Source organism: Danio rerio, chromosome 14, assembly GCF_049306965.1.
Source record: "Danio rerio strain Tuebingen ecotype United States chromosome 14, GRCz12tu, whole genome shotgun sequence".
In the NCBI taxonomy this organism is placed as follows: Eukaryota; Metazoa; Chordata; class Actinopteri; order Cypriniformes; family Danionidae; genus Danio; species Danio rerio.
The window spans coordinates 7217202-7233567 of record NC_133189.1 but is presented as its reverse complement, the minus strand read 5'-3'; the positions used below and the strand labels follow the sequence as shown (position 1 = coordinate 7233567).

The 16366-nt window shown below is 35.8% G+C and overlaps 2 protein-coding genes across 2 annotated transcripts in view; one reads left to right on the top strand and one right to left on the bottom strand.

The window, feature by feature from the left end:
* The window catches only part of adam19b (ADAM metallopeptidase domain 19b), a 248503-nt gene that overhangs the window by 93356 nt on the left and 138781 nt on the right, over positions 1–16366 (bottom strand). The gene's annotated exons all lie outside the window — the stretch shown is intronic.
* Positions 3168–16366, top strand: part of col23a1a (collagen type XXIII alpha 1 chain a) — a 65794-nt gene continuing 52595 nt past the window's right edge. Inside the window, exons 1-4 of the mRNA XM_073922508.1 lie at positions 3168–3188; positions 4959–4985; positions 7948–7974; positions 11190–11216. The gene's annotated coding sequence lies outside the window, so the exon portion shown is untranslated. The remainder of the gene's footprint in view (positions 3189–4958; positions 4986–7947; positions 7975–11189; positions 11217–16366) is intronic.

Below are 16366 nucleotides of genomic sequence, written 5' to 3'. Positions count from 1 at the left end.
GTGTGTAGTTTTCCAGCGACCCTCAGCCGCTAGATCACTGGTGATCACCACAGCTCGCATAGCAACATTGTTAGAGTAGTAAAATAAACTTTTTATAGTTTACAGTGCATGCATGTTATGCAGCCTACAAACAATAGGCTATTATTTCACTTTATTAACCTCATGTTAATCTTCATATGTTTACTATCTTCACTAAAAACAATTTGACTGATTTCCCCCCTATTTTTAAAGGAATAATCTGTAAATATTTACGTAAAATTACGTGTTACTCTCTATACATAAAATTTCCTTTAAAAAGTAGAACAATATAATACCAAATTACAAGCAAGAACTGTAAATTTAATGTTAGAATTTTTTTATTACAGAACATATCTGTAAAACATAGCTCCAAAATTTCACAGTATAATGGAAAAATACAGACAATTACCTGTAAAATAACATTTACTTTTTACAGTGTACAAGGTCCATATTAATACCTTAAGGGTACATATTAGTACTTAAAAAGAACAAAAGTGTTCCTCTTAAAATTTTTAGGTATCAGTATATACTTTTGAGGTACCAATATGGACCCTGGAAGTACAAATGTGTACCTTTTGAAAAGGTACTGTGGAAATATACATTTTTATCATCTAATTTCAAATTAACAATAATCTACGTATAACTGAAAAGTTATATTCTTTGGTTTTTAATTATATAATTTCATTAACATCCCAGCTAGGAGGGACATTTAACCTTTATCTCTCTGACTACAGGCTAAGCCAATGTAATGCAAATTGTCAGTTTCACAGCATGGGGTGTCTATTGTTTTCTCTTTTCGATCAAATGGTCAGGCGGTTTCTGTCTCCAGAACATGATGAGATTAGACCTGAGAAGCAGTTTACCCTGCCGACCACAACCCTTAATTTGCATGCTTTGTTTAGCTATATCCCCTCCTCCTAAGAACACAATATAGCCATGAAATCTTTGTCTTAATTCAGACTAATTCAGACTTGTGTGAGACTTGTGAGAGACTTGTGAAAGAACTTGCAGACTGCGGACCTCTAGTAGGCTCTTGCAGACACATCTTAAAGACGCTGTATGACTGCAGATTAACCAACACGTCTCAATAAAGGAATTCTGCTTGTTTCGAGTCTCCTGGACTGGGTTCTCTCTTCTTTTCACTCATTCATTTATTTTTTTACAACAGTATGTATACTGTTTTCGGGTCCAAGCCGCCATTCATTTGAGTTGAGGAATCATTCGTTTATGATCACTTTTTATTCATATCACAAATTAAAGTTAATTTTATATAAAATCGTAGTGTACACAACAATCTCTGGGCTTGCTGCTTAACAAATACCAAAAATTTAACAATTTATAAAAAAATAATCACTTTCTGGCCATCGGATATTAGGCATGGACATATATACTGCGATCGGGATTTTCGAAAGCATTAAATCGCTTTGTAAACGTTTATTATTACCATTTCATGAGTCTCCCCATTCAGTTGAATAGAGCGATTGGACCCGAAAGCTGCTTCGCGTGACGTCACACTCAACAAGCGGATACTCACTACTCTTGAGTACTCATACTTTGAGTAATATTTACAATAGATAGTTTTACTCGCACTACATTTTTAGGCAAGTAATGGTTCTTTTACTTGAGTATGATTTTACAGTACTCTTTTCACCACTGGTTGAGTGTAGTCAATTTCCAAATATTATTAATCAATTAAAAACATTTTGGGGCAGCATGGTGGCTCAGTGGTTAGCACTTTCACCTCACAGCAAGAAGGTCGATGGTTCGAGTCCCAGCTGGGTCAGTTGGCATTTCTGTGTGGAGTTTGTATGTTCTCCCCATGTTGGCGTGGGTTTCCTCTGGGTGCTTCGGTTTCCCCCAGAGTCCAAAACATGCGCTATAGGTGAATTGAAGAAACTAGTGTGTGTGTGTGTGAATTAGTGTGTATGGTGTTTCCCAGCACTGGGCTGTGGCTGGAAAAGCATCCGCTGAGTAAAACGTATGCTGGAATAGTTAGAGGTTCATTCCGCTGTGGCGACCTCTAAAATAGAGACTGAATGAATTAATCAAAAAATATTTTTTTAAATCACAGACGTTTTCAATGTTGAATTCAGAACAATGTTCAAAACATAAGCTGTCACAAACAACGGTCAAACTTTTCAATATTTCGTTCAGTAACCATCACAATTTCTCAGTTAAACATCGCTATGCCAATGTGTGACATATCAAGGTTTCATTTCCCACACTCACAAATGAAAAGTGTATTTTTATTGTTATTATTTTTTGATGAGGTTGCCACTGAAGTCTATACTTGGGCCAACTAAAAAAGGACATGGACTTAAACTGATATACGTTTCAAAGGTTAAAGGTCACTGCCATTTTGATGACCTCTCACACTTGACGCAAAAGTATGTGATTTATCTGACACTGCTACTTTTAGAACAAGGAGCTTCAGGACACTTTTACATCAAGTTTCACATTTGACATCAGGCTTTCTGGGTGAAAATATACATGATTGGCATGACTGGTTAAAGGTTTCTTTATTGGACACTGGACTCTATTCACCTTATTCTCAGCTGACGAGCGGGCGCTGCCATTTAAACCTTTTTGTCTCGCGACTTCCGGTCACATTCACTTCCATTCATTTTTTGACGTTAACAACTGCTCGTTACGCTGCTTGATGTTGCAATTTAATATTTTCTTATTATATTATGCTACTTGGTCTGTGTAGTCATGCAAACATTTGTTTGTTGAGCAAGTAGTTTGGCCATTTTCTGCCGTTTATTATTCCTTGTCATTTCTCCCATAGGCGACTGAATCGGAAGTTCTAAGACAATCGCGAAAACAGGCACACTTCCGCATTTTAGAATAAGGTCAATACGTCTCCCATTAATTTCCCACAAAGTCTTGGTGGAACTGCTTACAGGAGTGAATCTTTATTGCAGTGAATCCAGAGTCTTGAGTCCTCGTCCCTATAGAAAAATGACATCATGGCCTGAGATGATCGTTTTGATTTAGTTCCTCTCGTTTCTCTCTTGATTTACCCCTCACACTTCCTTTCACAGTCTATCCTTACTTACCCTTAGCCTTTTTATGAAGGCAGTCTGGTGGACTCCCTGCAGTTTAATCGTCTGTTTTTCTCCTTTTTTTTTTCTTCTATTCAGGGTCCGCTTGGTCTGGATGGCAAACCCGTGAGTATTTCCCAACATGAGGATGTGCGGTGTGCGTGCATGTGTGTGTGTGTGCGCGTGTATATGTGTGTAAATGGTGTGTGAATTATAATGTTAAATACATCTGTTAAATACACTATGGTCATGTTTTCTTATCTATTTTGCATTTTTGTGAGTTTATTTATATTATATACAGTACAAAAAAACTTGTTTTTTTCTACACTCACTGGCCGTTTTATTAGGTACACCTGTCCAACTGCTCGTTACCGCATATTTCTAATCAGCCAATCACATGGCAGCTGCTCGATGCAATTAGGCATGTAGACATGATCAAGACGATCTGCTGCAGTTCAAATCGAGCATCAGAATGGGGAGGAAAGCTGATTTAAGTGACTTTGAATGTGGCATGGTTGTTGGTTCCAGACAAGCTGGTCTGAGTAATTCAGAAACTGCTGATCTACTGGGATTTTCATGCACAACCTTCTCCAGACTTTTCATAGAGTGGCTAGAAAAGGAGAAAATATCCAGTGAATGACAGTTCTGTGGGTGTAAATGTCTTGTTGGTGTCAGAGCAGAATGGCCATACTAGTTTGAGCTGATAGAAAGGCAACAGTAACTCAAATAAGCACTGGTTACAACCAAGGTATACAGAAGAGCTTCTCTGAACACACCAAAGCACCATGTCATAAAGCGAGAATATTCTCAGACTGGTTTATTGATCGTGACAATGTACTCAAATGGCCTCCACAGTACACAGATCTCAATCCAATAGCGCACCTTTGGGATGTGGTGGAACGGGAGATTCGCATCATGGATGTGCAGCCGACAAATCTGCAGCAACTGCATGAAGCTATCATGTCAATATGGAGCAAAATCTCTGAAGACTATTTTCAGTTCCTTGTTGAATCTATACCACAAAGGATTAAGGCAGTTCTGAAGGCAAAAGAAGGTCCAACCCGGTACTAGTAAGGTGTACCTAATAAAGTGGCCAGTGAGTATGGTCCAAATAATTAAAAAATCTTAAATCAAGAAGTGCTTATAATAAATGCAAATTTTTTTTTCTTTAAAATAAGCAAATTAACATTGTTTTTATTTTGAATTAATATTCTTTTGGTTAACCCATTGGAAGATAATTTTTTTTAATGATGTTTACAGTGTATTTTTTATAAATAATAATATAATATGTTATTACTGTTTTGCTACTTTATTCTGTTGTTTGCCATTTTTTTTTGTTGCGGGTTTACTAGTTTTTGCTTTGAAATAAGATTATTTTGTTCGTTTTAAGAAAAAAAAGTCACTCAATTTTGACTTATTATTTCTGAAAACGAGACAATATTTTGTATTTGTCCAGAAAACGCTTCTTAACTTAAGAAGTTTTAGATATTTAAAAAGAAACAAGACAAAAACTCCCAAGTATGAAAAGCATTTTTATGTTTATTTTTTAAAACATTAATAATATAATACAGTTTTGGTCTCTCTGTCATTAGTTTTACTACTTTAATCTGTATTTCACTATTCCTTTTGTTACACTTACTGTGACTTATCAAACACAATCAAAATTACTAATGTTAATTATAGGATATGAAACACCACGACAATTGGAAAACAAAATAACACACAAAACTATATAGTTGTTTAATTCTAAAGTTTTTCTTTTCTTGGATAATCACAATCGCAATGTAACTTTGACCACTGAACTAGAAATGTTTCGCCTGATCATCTTGATCAAGGCATATTTGTAAACTCATTTTGACCAGAATTGTTGTTGATAATTGATTGATTTATTTACAGGGTGCTCCTGGACCTAAAGGAAGCCAGGTAAACACATTTTAAAGTCTGTAGTGCTTTGTGAAAACAGAAATATTTTGTTGTAATTCTGTTTCATACACGTGAAGTGTGTAAATGCTGCGCAAATGAGGAATCATGGTTTATTTTTGCTCTGACATCAGGGGGATTAAACTCCTGGATAGGTTTTCAGGTCATTTATCACCTCGCCTATAGGGTCACACGCCATGTTAACATGTATGTCTATCCACAAATGAGATGGAAATAATGGATTACACACCAAAAAAGAGAGAATTCATCATCGTTGGGGAGATTGGCAGTCGTTTGTAAAGCCATTCAGGCTCTTTAACGCTGCCGGGGGAAGCCCATTTGTCCAATGTAATGTAAACCCCTTCTTCAGACCACCTCCAAATGCCATCCGTCTGCTCAAAGCTTGCTGTTTTGTGTTGATGAGCTTTTGAAATTACTTTAAATGTGACACATAGATGTTCTTTTGATGATAGTATGAAGAGCAGAAATCATATTTTTAAGTCCACTTATTTGCATAGAAGACAATGTGAGTGATTTCAGTATAATGTTGATTCCAAAAGATGTATATTTTAGTGATGGGAAGTTCGGATCATTTTACTGACTCGGATCTTTGAGTCTCGTTCATCGAGATGAACGAATCCTTTTTCGAGTCATTTCGTTCATTTGGTTCAATTTGCCAAAATATTATTAAAATGTTACGAATTGCTTCCAAACACATCTACAACCAGCCCAAAAGGTTGATCACACGACAAATAAGTCATAAATAGAATACTATAAGAAGGAGAAAATAATAATTGAATGTTTACCTGCTCTTTTGTCTATGAAGATATTGTTGTCTCTTTGCTCAGCTCAGCTCTTCATGTCTTCAAATGTCAGTGGTTCGTTCACGTTATATTCACATATAATCTTAACCAATGTACACACAGTCTGAGCCGATAGGAGCCATGATAATTAGTTCACCTTTCGAGTCTTCTGGTTCTTGAGTCGTTCGTTCATCACTTGACAGAATGACTCAAACCCGAGGACTCGAGAGATGAACGGATCAATTCTTTTTCTGGCTCTAAACGCATATGATTGGCCCATGATGAACGAATGACTCAAACCCGATAGAGGACTCGAGAGATGAACGGATCAATTCTTTTTCCAGCTCTAAACGCATATGATTGGTCAGTGAGGAACGAATGACTCAAACCCGATAGAGGACTCGAGAGATGAACGGATCAATTCTTTTTCCAGCTCTAAACGCATATGATTGGTCAGTGAGGAACGAATGACTCAAACCCGATAGAGGACTCGAGAGATGAACGGATCAATTCTTTTTCTGGCCCTAAACGCATATGATTGGCCCATGATGAACGAATGACTCAGACCCGATAGAGGACTCGAGAGATGAATGAATCAATTCTTTTTCTGGCCCTAAACGCATATGATTGGCCCATGATGAACGAATGACTCAAATCCGATAGAGGACTCGAGAGGTGAACGGATCAATTATTTTTTCGCTCTAAACGCATATGATTGGCTTCTGCTTTTCCTCGATGAACGACTTAAAAGACTTGAAATGAACAATACCACCTGCACAAACAAATGAACGAATCACTCCCTGAGAAGAAGTAGTTCCCGAGTCGTATTGAAGATTTGTTCAAAATGAACGAATCATTCATGAACGACCCATCACTAGTATATTTAAAGTCAATTTTCAAACTTAATTCATTTAAGTAATGTATGTACTTGCTATAGTTGCTATTGAGTTTTTAAACAAAGTATAACACAATTTTGTGTAGGTTTAATGCTTTAAAGATCACATTTTTACACAAGTCACATATATTTTTATTTTATTTAGGTGTATATACTTAGCTTTTTTTTACAACTAAAGCAAGTACATACATTACATAAAATGTATTTATTTATTAGTTTCTTTGGCATTTCTGCAAATGTACCAGAATTAGCCATCTGTTGTCCCTGAACAACCTAAAAAAAACAATATAAGAATTATACAATCAATCAAACATCGTTAGAAAGTACTAAAATATACATAGTTATGTAGATCTTAATAAAAATGAATACATACAAATTAAACTAAAACACCAACATTTTGTAATAAAGATAAAAATAGTTGAAACACATTTAAACAACAAATAATTAAGATGGTAGGCACAAATGGAAACATGCTAGGTTCATTCTAATAGGAATGATGACATTTCTAATCCTCTGTAAACCCGTTTTTAAATGTTTTTTTGAACATAATAAAGGCGGTTGAACATATTAAAGGCAGTTATATTTCTGATGCATTAATGAATTAAATTGAAAATGAATTAAGTTTGAAAAATGACTTTAAATATACATTTTTTGTTATCAACATCACACTGAAATCACTTGCAAAAGTGCAAAGTTTTCTGGGGGGTAGATTTTAAAACAAAAACAATCTATTCCTACACAACATATGATTATAATAATATCCTTTTAACACCCATTTTTCTTTCATTTCTCCCAAAACCAAGATGTTTTAGACATTGGAAGCCTTGTCAGTTCATAAGGTCATTGTTAAAAAGGTCATGTGAACAACCTCATTAAAACTAAAGAGGAATAGGGAGTAGGACTTAAAGTGTAAGCTTTCAGTCAACTCATTCTTTTATCCTCAGTCAGTTTTACAGTACGTCTTTCAATTTCGCAGACGTTTGACCATGTCATTCGCAAATGACTTTTAAGATCAAAGATCGCATCTATATCTAGTGCAGATGTGAGGTGCTTTCTGTATTTTCATTTGAAGCAGAAAAAAGGCAAAACTTTGAAGATGAGGAAAGTCAGAGACACTAATGACTCTTAGCGAATGAATTATGGTTCACATGAGTTTCTCGATATGTTTTTGAAGTGCACTGTGTTTTTCCCTTATACTTTTTGTCTTGTCAATTTGTCACTTTTGGACAATCTGTCTAATCATCGATTCCAACTCTTTTATTTCCAGGGGCTGCCGGGACTAAAAGGAGATAAGGTATACCTTTAATATATATTTTTTGCGATATCTCTCTCTCTCTCTCTCTCTCTCTCTCTCTCTCTCTCTCTCTATATATATATATATATATATATATATATATATATATATATATATATATATATATATATATATATATATATATATTAGTGCAGTCAATTGATAAAAAAAACTAATTACGAAAGAAGCATCAAGGTACATCAAAGGCATCCACAGGTACGCACTGTGTCAAACCAAAGACTAATTTTCACAGGGACTTTGGTCAACTTTGAGAGATACAGACAACAGCGTTTAGGCTTTTGTTCTTGTTGCTAGGAAACGCGCGCACGCACACACAACGCGCGCAGGAGAGGGCAGCCGGAGCGACTCCCTTCAGATTCAACACGCCATATATGGCTATAATTCACAAGGATTCTGACACAGCAACATAAAACAGATGCTTTACAAAAGTTGCGTTTATGGGGGAAACATGTCAATGTTCAATGAGTATATTTACATGGACACCAATACTCCGATTTAATATGATTAAGATAATACTCTTATTAAGAGTCTAACGTGTAAACAGTGACTTTTGATTACCTTAAAGGACCGCCAAGTCACAAAATGCAGAGATTTTTCTTTCCGTACAGCATGTGGTATCAAATTCCATTAAAACAAAAGTCGAAAGATTAAAAATACGAAACATACCTAATTAGATTAAACTCTGGGGGAAACGCTGGAGAGCCTGGTGATGCGACATTAGTTGTTTTATACTGAAACTTTCCTTTAAAAATGCTTCCTTGGTCTTATCCATGTTTCTTTGCGCGTTACACACATGTCTACCACAACAGGAAAAAAAAATGCAACTGTGTTAATTGCGTCATTTTTTTTAACGCGTTAAATATTTCAAATTAATCGCATGCATTAACGCGATAATTTTGACAGCACTAATACCACATTAAAATTTACACTGGTAGCAAAATCTGATGGGTAGCATATTACATCATCAAAAAGTGCTACCTTTTGAATAGGAGGTAGGACAATCTGACAAGGTAGGACAAATCGACAGAACACTGGAAATGACCAAGCTTTCTCCCAAATGATAATAAGACAATGTATAAGAGACATTATTGTGGGAAAAATATTTCTCAGCTTTTTTCGACATTTGTCAATAACTTTAAGTCAGAATGTGTCAGGGGTAAGAATAATTTCTGGCTTATATAGTACTGTGCACTTACTGTGCAAATTACACTTGTTGTTTTAGTGAGGGTGTAATGACATTATATAGTACTTCTCATTCTCTTTATTAAAATAAAACCAGAAAATACAGGTTATAGTTGTGTTTTTTGGGGGGTCTAATTTTTCAAGACATGAAAAAAAGAGTTAGAGAAAGATGAAAGAATGAATGAAAAATACTGGAGTTTCTGTCTTTGTTTGATCAGCAATTCTAACGAAGCTGTTGTCAATATTGCCTGAATTGATGGGATTATGAATGCTAAAAAGTACAGACAGGTTTTAATTTGTGATGTAGTTCCTGCTAGAAAGCACCTAATTTCTAACAGTTTTATTTTTCAGCATGAAAATGATCCCAAACACACTGCTAATTGCCCCTTTTACACAGTAATATTGGTAAATATCTGGAACGACTTTACCAAGAAATTCAAAAAAGTGCTGTTCACACTGGCAAGGACATTACAGAATTTTTCCGGAAAGGACCATACACATATCCATTCCAAAATACTGACAAATTCTGACATCATTAACCAGAAATGGTCTCTAAATGGCTGCACTTGCATTTGTAAAAGGGTCGAGCTTTTGTTGATGGTTTCACTTTTATTTAAAGCTTTAGCATTCATGCAGCTGCTTTACCCTAGAAACATCTATAAGCAGAAGCGCGAATTGCGACTAAATGTTTACACATTTAACTACATTACAAACTCTGTGGACATAGAAACGTTATCTGACTTATATATAGCAGTTAAATGTGTCTGAAAAAAATTCAAAGGTATTTATTTTCATAAACAGCGAGGATGTGAATGTGTCTGAGTGTTCTGACTGGCTGGAGTAGATGTCTCACGTCAACATCGTTAATTTTCCTTCGGCATTCACACAAAGCAGCACTCGGGCAAATTACCGGTAATGTTTCAACTTCTCTTTCCGAAAAATTGCCGGAAGGAATTTACCGTTTTTTTCAAAAAGGGCCTGTTCCCCCATGATCCCTTTGTGTAAAATTGCCAGTAATTTTCCGGAAAGATCTGTATGTGTAAAAGGGGCTAATGAAATCATGTTTGGAGAAAAAAAACAGCTGATGAAACAAAGACAGTCATGAAATGGCCTCCACAGAGTCCAGACCTGAATATTATGTAGAGCATTTATAGACAATATTACAAACAGAATCACCTGGAGAGAATAAGAAAGATAGAACGTACTAAATCTAAGGAAGGACTGTGAGAAATACTTAATAATAAATAGCACATCATTACAGTGAAGACTTAAATAGCACATCATTACAGTGAAAACAGAAAAGGTCAAGCTGTTATTTGGTGCTAAAGAGGTCACGTTGAACACAATTTTGATATTAGCCTTTTGGTCCCTAAAGTAATTCTGTTCTGAATATTGTGGACATATTTGCCATATTTTCTGTGTGTATATTAAAGGTATAGTTCACCCAAAATGAATGACCCCGCACTTGTTCCATACCTTTTAGATAGATAGATTTGTACAAAAGTCTTAGCCTCCCAAAGCTGGTGTTTATGCCTCACAAACACAAAGGACGGTTTGGTTCTGTTTCTGATCTCAGCTTCCCATCAAGCAGATGTTTTGCGATTTTTAAAACAACTCACAAATTTCATTAGCATTGGCTTTTGTCTTCGAACACATGTTTTGGAGGGGATGTAGACCGTGTCAGGCATCAAATTAGAGGAGGGAGAAACCTGTGGTGAATGAAGACCGGCTTGAAATCTTTTCCTGATTGCAAAAAAGCACAACAAAACAAAAACTTGGAGCCTCGGGACGCTTTTTCTCCCAGATCCGTGTTCCTTGTTTATAGTAATTAGTAAACAGAGTTATGCTCATTCTCTGCCCTCATTTCAATGACCTGCTCTCTTGTTTTGTTACTTTAAATAGATGTTTCGCTCTGCGTCACTTTTTCACTTCCAATGCGAATAGACAAATTGCTACTGTAGCTAAAACCTGCTGTCGTTAATTGCATTTCTACTCATTTCTGTGTGTTTTAGGGTGACCAAGGAGACACCGGACCAAGGGTCAGTACTTGATTTCTTCTGTCATTTATACTACAGATGTTTACAGTCATGATCCATGATAAATTAGGATTGAACTGTGTGGGACAGAGGGCTGAAATCTGAAATATATACAATATTCTCTCTCTTTCTCATGTTCTCTTTAACCTCCTTGTGATTTTTGTCACATAAATCCAAATAGTACAACTGTATAATATGCCATAATATGGAATATGGAATATTTTGACATTATTAGCATAATTATGCCTATAATATATATATATATATATATATATATATATATATATATATATATATATATATATATATATATATATATGGTGTACATCCAATTTCAAATAATTGTGTCTGCATTAATTTTGGCTTTGAATATGATTTAAAATAAGTGTTTAGACCATATATATTACCATTATTTATATTAGTAAATACTATGGTGTTTTTTTTTTAACTATACTATAGTGAATAACTGAAATCAATATGTTGTGCTAATTCTATAGTTCCTATAGTAATACAAAAATTATAGTTACATAAATAAATGACTCAATACTGTAGTTGTCTGAAAACTTAGGGTAAAATATACCACAATACACCACAGTTTACTGTAGTAAAAGGTAAAGTATGCTACAGTATTTGTTACAGTATTAATTTACTTAGTACTCTACAATATGTAGTAGCCTACTACTGCTTATACAGTAATATTATATATGCAGTATGATACACTTTAATATATAATATGGGTCAAAAACACTATAGTATTTGCTATAAATGACTAAAGTTTTTTTTAATGTGTGTGCTGAACATGCATGTACACTGACCGGCCACTTTATTAGGTACACCTGTCCAACTGCTTGCTAACACAAATTTCTAAACAGCCGATCACATGGCAGCAGCCTAATGCATTTAGGCTTGTAGGCGATCTGCTGCAGTTCAAACTGAGCATCAGAATAGGGAAGGAAGGTGATTAAGGTGACTTTAAAAATGGCATGGATGTTTGTGCCAGACGATCGAGCTGATAGAAAGCCAGCAGTAACTCAAATAAGCGTTCGTTACAACTGAGGTATGCAGAAGAGCATCTATGAATGCACAACACATCCAACCTTGAGGCGGATGGGCTACAGCAGCCGAAGACCACATCAGGTGCCACTCCTGTCAGCTAAGAACAGGGAACTGAAGCTACAATTCACACAGGCTAACTAAAATTGGACAATAAAAGATTGGAAAAAAGTTGCCAGGTCTGATGAGTCTCGATTTCTGCTGCGACATTTGGATGGTAGGGTCAGAATTTGGCGTCCACAACATGAAAGCATGGATCCATTCTATGCTTGGATCCATGTAATGATGTTGGGGGTATTTTCTTGGCTTATTTTGGGCTAATTAGTACCAATTGAGCATCATGTCAACGGCACAGCCTACCTGAGTATTGTTGCTGACCATGTCTATCCTTTTCTGAACACAGTGTACCCATCTTCTGATGGTTACTTCCAGCAGGATAACACATCATGTCATAAAGCACAAATCATCTCTGGTTTCTTGAACATGACAATGAGTTCACTGTACTCAAATGGCCTCCACAGTCCCCAGAACTCAACCCAATAGAGCACCTTTTGGATGTGGTGGAATGGGAGATTCACATCATCAAAGTGCAGCTGACAAATCTGCAGCAACTGCATGATGCTGTCATGTCAATATGGACCAAACTCTCTAAGGAATATTTCCAGTACCTTCTTGGATCTATATCACGAAGAATTAAGGCAGTTCTGCAGGCAAAAGGGTGTCCAACCTGGTACTAATAAGGTGTACCTAATAAAGTGGCCAGTGAGTGTATGTACTGCATATGCAAATTTTGCCCAGTAGTTTAGTGCCTTAAAGCTTGGAATGTTTTATAATGACCCTGGAATTGACTTTACATATAAATTAATTAAATGATGATGAAATACTTATTTGACAATTTGAAGACGCTTTCTTGTTTAGTTTATAAAATAGATACTCATTATATAAATAACTACAGTTGAAGTCAGAATTATTAGCCCCCCAGAATTTTTAGACCACTTGTTTATTTTTTCCCCAATTTCTGTTTAACGGAGAGCAAATTTTTTCAACACATTTCTAAACATAATAGTTTTAATAACTCATTTCTAATAACCATGATGACTGTAAATAATATTTTACTAGATATTTATAAAGACACTTCTATACAGCTTAAAGTGACATTTAAAGGCTTAACTAGGTTAATTAGGCAGGTTAGAATAATTAGGCAAGTTATTGTATAATGATGGTTTGTTCTGTGGATTATCGAGAAAAAATATAGCTTAAAGGGGCTAATAATTTTGTCCCTAAAATTGTGCTTAAAAAATTAAAAACTGCTTTTATTCTTGCCAAAATAAAACAAATAAGACTTTCTCCAGAAGAAAAAATATTATCAGACATACTGTGAAAATTTCCTTGCTCTGTTAAACATCATTTGGAAAATATTTAAAAAAGAAGAAATAAAATTGAAGGGGGCTAATAATTCTGACTTCAACTGTATATGATAATTAATGCGGACACATTCCACAAGTTCACATGGACTTCTTGACTTCTTCTGATCCAAATTATTATTTTTCGAATGACTAAAACAGTGCTCTGATACATGCTTCTATACAGTAGTTTCTACAGAAGATAAAACAATGGAGTTTATTGATAATTCAATCCACCAAAGAGTGTCTATTGTCTATTTATGTGTGTGAGACAGCGTGATCCACAGCACAAACACAATAAAAGATAAAAAGTACCCAGACGTAAGCAAAATCTGAACAAACCACCCTGCGGGGAAGCCCTCAAAAGAGAAAAACACAGGGTAAATAATGTCTTTATTCTCTTCTAAAAATGCCACAAGTCTTATTTTAGGCTTGGGGTTTAGTCTGCAGCAAATATAATCAGTGTAATTTATATAGCATCAGAAGAATAGAGGTGAATGGAGAGCTGAGCGTGTGGAGTGCTGAGTAAAGCAGCAGTGTGGGAAACCTCAAGCCTCCCTCAGGCCTCCACATCCCTGCTAACTCAACCCTCATGCTAACGCTGGCATCAACACTGTGCCACTCGCTCACTTTCTCCCACTTCTCTCTTTCTCTTTAGTTCTCAAAGTTGTCAGTTGTGCTCATAGTTAGCATACCCTGGGAGAAATTGTGATTTGTATGTACACAAATAATGCAATTACTTCTAATAATCAGAGTTAAGACTTAAAAGAAAACTCCACTTTTTATGGGGGGGAAATAGGCTCATCTTAAAACTCACCTATCAGTTGAGTTTTACCATTTTTGAGTCTGGCAGGAGCATTCCTAGCTTAGCATAAATAATTGAATCGGATTAGACATCTCACTCAAAAAAACTCTAAAAATTGCTTTGATAATATTCGTATTTAAAGCTTGACTCTTCTGTAATTACAATGTGTACTAAGACTGACAATAAATGAAAAGCTATTTTTAACACAAGGCTCATTGGGGATTTGTGCTTAGGGCTACATATTTGGCAAACTTCCAATTTGTGCCCTGGCATGCACATAGCTGCATTTTATGTGTAAAACGAAAGCTACGTTGTGGTATGCCGCCAACAACTTCTATTCCGTTCCACATTATACCACTGACCGATTACCTCCGGATGGACAGCTTTTCCAGTTTGGTCAGTTTGCTCTGTAGCTCACCTTGTATGACATTGGACTTGGGGCATGCAGCGGACTAGGGTTTGACTTTGGTAAAGGACAATTCCAGAAACCAGGTAAAAAACACTATTGGTATAGTATTTAGTATTAATAGTACAATAGTATTTGAATAGTACAATAGTATTTGAAAACAATATTGGTTGGGTTTAGGAAAGAGGGTGGGTGAGTCAGTCAATAGAAAGCTAATATATGATGCATGACAAGCTGTTCAGCTTCTCGCAGACAGCTGAGAAATGTGTATAAATGGCAAGTATGATTAGCGAACGTGACCCAGTAATGTATGGGACTTTGTCAAAAATGTAAATGGCAAATTCTAGTGGATTTTTGAAAATAAAAACCACAAGCTGATGTAGCCCTGAACACTTATTTCACAGTTTCCCAAAAAAAAAAAAAAAAAAAAAAAGTCTTAGCACATATCTCTATGTGATATGCACAATAAGCTGACTGATTACCTTCATATGGACAGCTTTTCCAGTGCGGTCAATTAGCTCGGTAGCTTACCTTGTATGAAATTGGATTTGGGACATGCAGTGGACTAGGGTTAGAGTCTAGTAAAGGACAGTTCTAGAAACCAGGTAAAACAAAAACAAACAAAAAAGCAAACCACTGTAAAAGCATACAGCCAAATATGTGACCCAGTAATTTAATTAAGATTGTCAAAAATGTAAACGTCCGCCTCTAGTGGATTTGAGAAAATAAAAACTACAAGCAGACATAGCCTGTATTTCACAGTTGCCAAAAATATAACTCTGAGCACATATCTCTATGTGCTATATGTGTTATACATGGACAATTACCTCCGTATGGATAGCTTTTAGTGTGGTCAGTTTGCTCTGTAGCTTACCTTGTATGACATTGGACTTGGAACATGCTATGGACAGCTTTCAGTGTGGTCAGTTTGCTCTTTAGCTTACCTTGTATGACATTGGACTTGGAACATGCAGTGGACTAGGGTTCGAGTCTGGTAAAAGACAGTTCCATAAATCAGGTAAAATGAAAAGCAAACCACTGTAAAAGCATACAGCTGGATATGTGGCCCAGTAATGTAATAAAGATTGTTAAAAATTCTAACGTCGACCTCTAGTGGGTTTGTAAAAACAAAAACTACAAGCAAATGTAGCCTTGGACATATTTTTCATAGTTCCCAAAAATATAGCCCTGGGCACGTAGCTCTATGTGATATATGCATCTGCTGACCCCAGTGCCGTCAATTTGCTCGGTAGCTCACCTTGTTTGACATTGGACTTGGTACAGTGGGCTAGGGTTTGAGTCTTGTAATGGACAGTTCCAGAAACCAGATAAAACAAACAAACAAACAAACAAAAAACAACGCATTAATAGCATATAGCCGCTATTTGCTTTTTCTTCTAGATTGCTTTTGAAAACACTGTTGGTTGGGTTTAGGGAAGGGGGTGGGTGGGTCAGTCAATAGGATGCTAATAAATCACGCATAACA